Source organism: Protomyctophum bolini (genome assembly GCF_963924005.1).
Source record: "Protomyctophum bolini genome assembly, chromosome: 24".
Classification (NCBI taxonomy): Eukaryota; Metazoa; Chordata; class Actinopteri; order Myctophiformes; family Myctophidae; genus Protomyctophum; species Protomyctophum bolini.
This window is the reverse complement of record NC_137885.1, coordinates 30,030,635-30,039,487: the sequence shown is the minus strand read 5'-3', so window position 1 is coordinate 30,039,487 and position 8,853 is coordinate 30,030,635.

The window sequence follows — 8,853 nt, the reverse complement described above, 5'->3', positions numbered from 1 at the left end:
GTAAGGAGCATGCACCTGTAAATGACCTTCAGTAAAGAGTATGCACCTGTAAATGACCTTCAGTAAAGAGCATGCACCTGTAAATGACCTTCAGTAAAGAGTATGCACCTGTAAATGATCTTCAGTAAGGCACCCTTACTGTAAATGACCTTCAGTAAGCACCCGTAAATGACCTTCAGTAAGCACCTGTAAATGACCTTCAGTAAGGAGCATGCACCTGTAAATGACCTTCAGTAAGGAGCATGCACCTGTAAATGATCTTCAGTAAGGCACCCTTACTGTAAATGACCTTCAGTAAGCACCCGTAAATGACCTTCAGTAAGCACCTGTAAATGACCTTCAGTAAGGAGCATGCACCTGTAAATGACCTTCAGTAAAGAGTATGCACCTGTAAATGACCTTCAGTAAAGGGTATGCACCTGTAAATGACCTTCAGTAAAGAGTATGCACCTGTAAATGACCTTCAGTAAAGAGCATGCACCTGTAAATGACCTTCAGTAAAGAGCATGCACCTGTAAATGACCTTCAGTAAAGAGCATGCACCTGTAAATGACCTTCAGTAAAGAGCATGCACCTGTAAATGACCTTCATTAAAGAGTATGCACCTGTAAATGACCTTCATTAAAGGGTATGCACCTGTAAATGACCTTCATTAAAGAGTATGCACCTGTAAATGACCTTCATTAAAGGGTATGCACCTGTAAATGACCTTCAGTAAAGAGTATGCACCTGTAAATGACCTTCAGTAAAGAGCATGCACCTGTAAATGACCTTCAGTAAAGAGCATGCACCTGTAAATGACCTTCAGTAAAGAGCATGCACCTGTAAATGACCTTCAGTAAAGAGCATGCACCTGTAAATGACCTTCATTAAAGAGTATGCACCTGTAAATGACCTTCATTAAAGGGTATGCACCTGTAAATGACCTTCATTAAAGAGTATGCACCTGTAAATGACCTTCATTAAAGGGTATGCACCTGTAAATGACCTTCAGTAAAGAGTATGCACCTGTAAATGACCTTCAGTAAAGAGCATGCACCTGTAAATGACCTTCAGTAAGGAGCATGCACCTGTAAATGACCTTCAGTAAGGCACCCTTACTGTAAATGACCTTCAGTAAGGAGCATGCACCTGTAAATGACCTTCAGTAAGGCACCCTTACTGTAAATGACCTTCAGTAAGACACCCTTACTGTAAATGACCTTCAGTAAGGCACCCTTACTGTAAATGACCTTCAGTAAGGCACCCTTACTGTAAATGACCTTCAGTAAGGAGCATGCACCTGTAAATGATTATACAACACCCGAGTGGCATAAACGGAGTTGTCTATTTGAGCCCTTAGGGCCCAGGTTAGGGCCTTAGGGTTAGCCCTTAGGGCCCAGGTTAGGGCCTTAGGGTTAGCCCTTAGGGCCCAGGTTAGGGCCTTAGGGTTAGCCCTTAGGGCCCAGAGGGCCTTAGGGTTAGCCCTTAGGGCCCAGGTTAGGGCCTTAGGGTTAGCCCTTAGGGCCCAGGTTAGGGCCTTAGGGTTAGCACTTAGTGCCCAGGTCCACGACACATTTTTTTTCCCACCACTGATTGCATTTCAGTTTGACTCGGTTCCAAACAGATAAACATGGTGAAAACAGTGTCTTTGTGAAGTCTCTTGTCGCCCAGTCAGATAAACATGGTGAAAACGGTCTCTTTGTGAAGTCTCTTGTCGCCCAGTCAGATAAACATGGTGAAAACGGTCTCTTGTGCCCCAGTCAGATAAACATGGTGAAAACGGTCTCTTGTCTCCCAGTCAGATAAACAAACATGGGGCGGCGCTGGCTGTCTGTGTATAATTATAATAATACTGTGAGTGCAGGCTGCTCTGCTCCTCCTCGCTGAAGGGAAGAAGAGCTCATTTCATGTTTCCTGAGGAAATATACCAACCCACGAGAGCCATGTCTTTGTTTCTGATTTTCATCTTCCCACCGCGCCATCAGTGTGTGTGTGTGTGTGTGTGTGTGTGTGTGTGTGTGTGTGTGTGTGTGTGTGTGTGTGTGTGTGTGTGTGTGTGTGTGTGTGTGTGTGTGTGTGTGTGTGTGTGTGTGTGTGTGTGTGTGTGTGTGTGTGTGTGTGTGTGTGTGTGTGTGTGAGTGTGTGAGCGTGTGTTGTGTACGTACGTGTGCACGCGTGTTGTGTATAGGCTACTCATACTTACGTGAGGGGAATGTAGAATGTGAGAACAGAGGTTAGTGTGAGGACAATATAGTTGCACTGCTACGCAAGAAGATATATCTTTTTTTAGGGTTTTTAGGGGAACTATTATAGGGGCAGACTTATGCCTGCTTTGCATGGCCAAGAAAATGCTTTCTTATAATTACAATGTCCTCACAAGTATAGTCATATCATACTGTGTGTGTGTGTGTGTGTGTGTGTGTGTGTGTGTGTGTGTGTGTGTGTGTGTGTGTGTGTGTGTGTGTGTGTGTGTGTGTGTGTGTGTGTGTGTGTGTGTGTGTGTGTGTGTGTGTGTGTGTGTGTGTGTGTGTGTGTGTGTGTGTGTGTGTGTGTGTGTGTGTGTGTGTGTGTGTGTGTGTGTGTGTGTGTGACATCACATGTCGGTCGGTGAGTTTCCGTGCTCACCCACCCGGGGCGTGTTCGTTTCGTTCCTCTGTGGGGCCTGATGCGTGCAGAGGCGCACCAACCCATAGTATATACTCCACCCCCCAGTGGTATAGACTTGAACTTGAGTTAAGGTTTAGACGAGGTCAAATTTACCCCCAATGCAAGTCAAAAGTATAGCTCAGTCACAATGGAAGCTTATAGGAGCTTGAAAACGTCGGGGAAAAAAAAGAAAAAAAAATCTAAATCATGACAATTTTCTGAAAGATTTGAGGCACATTTTAACGATTTTTCAACAAAAAAAAAAAGCAGACCTACAAGCTCGTAGCGCGCCACTCGGTGGCGCGCTACGAGCTTGTAGATCTGCTATTTTTCAATAGCTAAATTATAACATAATGTTTGAAACTATTTTATTTTAGGGAGGATCGAGAAGCATAGCCAACCTAAAAGTATATAGGCCTACTCGGTACTTTTACAGCCTCAAAAACCTTATGACAAAACCTTATGATATTTAGTCGACTAAAACTAGACCATAACACCAAGACATTCCAGGTGACTGAAATGTTAAAATCTAAAAACTATTGAAGGGACTAAAGAGTCCTGAGATGACTTGGCCCCGCCCCCATGCAGGCACTTGTACTTAAGTAGTATCAATACTGCAATAGGAAGCATTCTAGTTACTATAGTTAGTAAGTAATCACATTTAACTTACCAAAAGTATACTCATTATGCAGAAAGTCCCATTTCACACAGTACAGCAGATCGCTACACATGCAAGCACACAAAGAGCGCGTAGAGATCTGCCATTTGGGCTGAAGCGATTTCTGTTTTGTAATAATTGATAACAATTTTCACATGGCCAAAATGTATGTATATAGGGCTGAAGTGCAGGTTGATTGATGTATGTCTTGACCTGTCTGTCTAGCATCAAATGTTGGATGAGTGAGAACTTTCTCAAGCTAAACGAGGATAAGACAGAAGTTCTCCTAATCGGTTCTAGTGAGCAGAAAGAATCAATAATAAGCAGACTTGGTAACCTGACTGTAGAAAGTAACAGTACAGTAAAGAACCTGGGGGTTATTATTGATTCTGAATTGAATTTTAATTCACACATTAATCATGTTACCAAGATTGCCTTTTTTCACCTTAGAAATATTGCACGAATCAGAGCTTATTTGTCATTGGACGATGCAAAAACGCTAATCCACGCCTTTGTTTTTTCTCGGCTTGATTTAACTGCAATGCACTTTTTTCAGGACTGCCTAAGAAAACAAGTGACAGATTACAACTTGTCCAAAATGCAGCAGCCAGAGTTTTAACTAGAACTAAGATGAGAGAACATATTACTCCAGTTTTGGCATCACTGCACTGGCTTCCGGTTGTTTTAGGATTGATTTTAAAATTATTTTACTTGTCTATAAAGCTCTCAATGGTCTCGCACCTTCCTACCTACATGACTGCCTGCCTAAATATGTCCCAAACCGCCCCCCTAAGGTCTTCCACTGCTGGCCTGCTCGCTTTGCCTAAAAAAGGGAGGGACGGAGGGAGGGAGGCAGGGAGGGAGGCAGGCAGGCAGGGAGGGAGGGAGGGAGGCAGGGAGGGAGGGAGGCAGGGAGGGAGGCAGACAGAGAGGCAGGGAGGGAGGGAGGCAGGCAGGCAGGCAGACAGAGAGGCAGGGAGGGAGGCAGGGAGGGAGGGAGGGAGGCAGGCAGGGAGGGAGCGAGGGAGGCAGGCAGGGAGGGAGGGAGGGAGGGAGGCAGGGAGGCAGGGAGGCAGGGAGGGAGGCAGGGAGGGAGGGAGCTGGGAGGGAGGGAGGGAGGGAGGGTGTCTCTCCTGTTGCCTGATGGGCTGGTCCTCGGACAGAATTCCCAGCAACACCTTTTCCTTCCTGTGGTCGCTCCGAAAACACTCAGAGGACAACTGGGAAGATTCCTCCGCCTCAACACTGATCACCGCTCTGTGTGTGTGTGTGTGTGTGTGTGTGTGTGTGTGTGTGTGTGTGTGTGTGTGTGTGTGTGTGTGTGTGTGTGTGTGTTCATTCGGGTACACACCCTCTCTCTCTCTTGACCTTATGTTTCACTTTGTACCTTTATACCACCAGTGTGGCAGACTAGATTAGACTAAACAGTTTCAGTGAAAATTCAACAATTCCATGACTAAATAGGACTAAGAATGGTCAAATTAACACCGTACCACTGCAGTTGAATCGTGTGAATCGAGTATTTTTTGGCAAAGAGATCATTGGGTGCAGGGAAACTATACAGACGTATACCCCTTATCCCGAGGGACCCCCATATGTAACGGTTAAGGTTTAATGGTTTTTGAGGGACCCCCATATGTAACGGTTAAGGTTTAATGGTTTTTGAGGGACCCCCATATGTAACGGTTAAGGTTTAATGGTTTTTGAGGGACCCCCATATGTAATGGTTAAGGTTTAATGGTTTTTGAGGGACCCCCATATGTAACGGTTAAGGTTTAATGGTTTTTGAGGGACCCCCATATGTAACGGTTAAGGTTTAATGGTTTTTGAGGGACCCCCATATGTAACGGTTAAGGTTTAATGGTTTTTGAGGGACCCCCATATGTAACGGTTAAGGTTTAATGGTTTTTGAGGGACCCCCATATGTAACGGTTAAGGTTTAATGGTTTTTGAGGGACCCCCATATGTAACGGTTAAGGTTTAATGGTTTTTGAGGGACCCCCATATGTAACGGTTAAGGTTTAATGGTTTTTGAGGGACCCCCATATGTAACGGTTAAGGTTTAATGGTTTTTGAGGGACCCCCATATGTAACGGTTAAGGTTTAATGGTTTTTGAGCGGTGCAACCACTCCAAGGAACAGCAATGTCCGTGTGTGTGTGTGTACCTATGTGGCCATGAGCACGAGAATGACTATTGGAACCAGTAGGGGCGCTGTTGTGCCAGAAACAGAGAGAGATATGTGACCAAATTTGACTAGGAGACTGCCATTGGATTTTTTTTTAATTTTTGTTCTTTCATATCATGAAAGCAGGGAATCGTAGCTTCAAATGGACATTGGTTGTTCAGTTTGACCCACCAGTTGTGGAGATATGGCTTATAGAGTAATATAATGTCTTGCAGAGAAACAGCGAGTTGAGAAAACAGGCTTGAAAGGTTCACTTCTGTGGACTCTTAACATTACACCTAGCTACATGTTTAAGCATTTATTTCATATGTACATGTTGATTTCAGCTTTGACACTTATTTCAGGGACCCCCTGGTGGTCCCCGGACCACTGGTTGAGAGCCACTGCTGTAAAGATCAACTATATGCTACTGTATAATGAGTGACCTCTGACCCCTTATGGACTCATAACAGAAGGTGTGCTTACACGTACGCACACACGTTTGTTTGATTGATTGATTGATTGAAATATTTATTAACAGTTTGCAGAATTACAGTACATTTCAAGCACAAACTCAATACAAAGACGTACACACACACACACACACACACACACACACACACACACACACACACACACACACACACACACACACACACACACACACACACACACACACACACACACACACACATTCCCACCGCCATTGGCTGGCTGGAAGGTGGCGGGCCGCCTGTGGCGATAGGAAACGGCCAGGGCTTTTTTGTAACATCCCACCTTTCCCCCCCTCCTCCCTCCTCCCTCCTCCCCCCTGGGTGTGTGTGTGTGTGGGGGGGGGGGGTACAGGACAATGGCAGGAAACGGGGAGAGGAGCGAGGGAGTTCCTGTCGATGCTTGGGGGGGACGGGGGGGGAGGGCGGGGGGGGGACACGCCTCGCTGAAGTGTGGACACTGGCTCATATAGCAAAGTATTAACCCATTCTGACCTGAGATCAGATTCATACGAGGTTTCCACTGGACACACACACTGGTCTGATGAACCCATTCTGACCTGAGATCAGATTCTAAAAATGTCAGTCGTTCTTCGAATTTTTCAAAAATAGCAGACCTACAAGCTCGTATCGCGCCACTCGGTGGCGCGATATGAGCTTGTAGATCTGCTATTTTTCAATAGGTAAAGCATAACATGATGCTAACACCAAAATGGGTGCCAGGTCAGAATGGGTTAAGTATACATTTAACCAAGTACTGTAATGGAGTACAGTTTTAACCCATTCTGGGCGGGCACCCATGTTGGTGTTTTAGACATTATTGCAAACGCAGTGATTGCGAACGCAGTGAGCACTTACTATGAGACCTAGCAGATCATGTCTGTCTGTGTGTCTGTGTGTGTGTCTGTCTGTCCCGCTGTTACGTCACCATGACTCAGCCATAACCATATAAGGAGTCCCCAAAGCAGCTATACGTCCAAAACCCAAATACGTATGTACGAGCTGCGTTCGCTTCCCGCGTTTGCGTGTCTTACTTGTGTTATAATTTAGCTATTGGAAAAATAGCAGATCTACAAGCTCGTAGCGCCCCACCGAGTGGCGCGCTACGAGCTTGTATAGGTCTGCTATTTTTTGAAAAAGTCATGAACATTGTGGCGCAAAGCTTTGAATATATATATACTCTTTCAGAGCGAACGTTTTTAACTCAAATCTTTGCTTCTGGGGAGGAGGAGAGGAGAGGAGAGGAGGGGAGGGGAGGGGAGGGGAGGTGAGGGGAGGAGGAGGGGAGGGGAGGGGAGGGGAGGTGAGGGGAGGGGAGAGGAGGGGAGGGGAGGGGAGAGGAGAGGAGAGGAGGGGAGGTGAGGGGAGGGGAGAGGAGAGGAGAGAGTTAGTGGATGGAGGGGAGAGGAACTGGACTCTTCAGATATCCTAACAGACTTATTGTTCGTCGCTGAATGGAAGCAGCGCTCGATTCCAAAATAACGACCGACCCACCGAGCGACTGGCCGCTGCTCGGGGGGTGTGGGGGGGGTGGGAAAGTGAAACCTATTCTTAGGAAAAGTAATTGATAATCAGGTGAAACTTAAAACAAACGATGGCACCTCTTAGTTATAGCGCAGTCGTTCTCTTTGTAGAGAGAGAGGCTGTCTGGTTGAATCAGAAGGTCATCGGTTCGCCATCCGTGTGCCCGCGTGCCCCTGAGCAATACACTTTATTTAACCCCATTCTGACCTGAGATCAGATTCTACAAATCAAGTCTTCTATAATACATCCTGACAGTTTTCTGAAAAAAACGTAGGCCTACTGTATCAGTGGTGCTTCTGTATTTGGCCACACGGACCCCCATCTGAAAATATTTGGTTCCAGGGACCCCTCCCCCCTCAGAAGCAAATATCTGAGTTAAAAACATTCGCTTGTGAAAGAAAGACCACACATTAAAACTATAAAAAAATATTTGCACTTGTTTTTTTGCGCTGTTTTTCAACAGCTAAAGTATGAAAGAATGATGAATGTGGTTTAGAGCTATCTATAAGCCCCAGTCTTTGTGCCCTATGCCTACGGGCCTATCTTTATGACCTATAAAAGATTGTTTTACAAACAAACCTTCCATAGACATGGAGCTGTATTGTAGCCTACTGTATATTGTTGCGAACGCAGTGAGCACTAACTATGAGAGCCTGCAGATCATGTCTGTCTGTCTGTCTGTCTGTCTGTCTGTGTGTCCCCCTTTTGTGCCCATATGGAGCTGAGTGATTTCAGACCTAGCAGATCATGTCTGTCTGTCTGTCTGTCTGTCTGTCTGTCTGTGTGTCCCCCTTTTGTGCCCATATATGGAGCTGAGTGATTTCAGACCTAGCAGATCATGTCTGTCTGTCTGTCTGTCTGTCTGTGTGTCTGTCCCGCTGTTACGTCACCATGACTCAGCCATAACCATATAAGGAGTCCCCAAAGCAGCTATACGTCCAAAACCCAAATATGTACGAGCTGCGTTCGCTTCCCGCGTTTGCGCGTCTTACTTGTACTGTATATGACGGCGACATCAAGGATATCAATCCTCGTTACAGATGCCTGTGAACCGTGTGTGTGTGTGTGTGTGTGTGTGTGTGTGTGTGTGTGCGCGTGTGCGTGTGTGTGTGCGCAAGGCCTGCTTTCTATTCCCAGTCTTAACCAGTGCCATCTGGCAGAGACTCAGATCTCTGTCACACACACACACACACGCACACACACTCGCACGCACAAGCCGGCTGCATGTGCACGCACAGCACGCATGTACGCACGCACGGGGTCACACACGCACAAATGGACACGCATTTCACTCACGTGTGTTTGTGGTTTGGAGCAGCAGGTCTTTGCTGTGGTTTGAGTTCAGTCAGTGAGTTTGTCCTGCAGAGACTAAACTATGACCGTAGC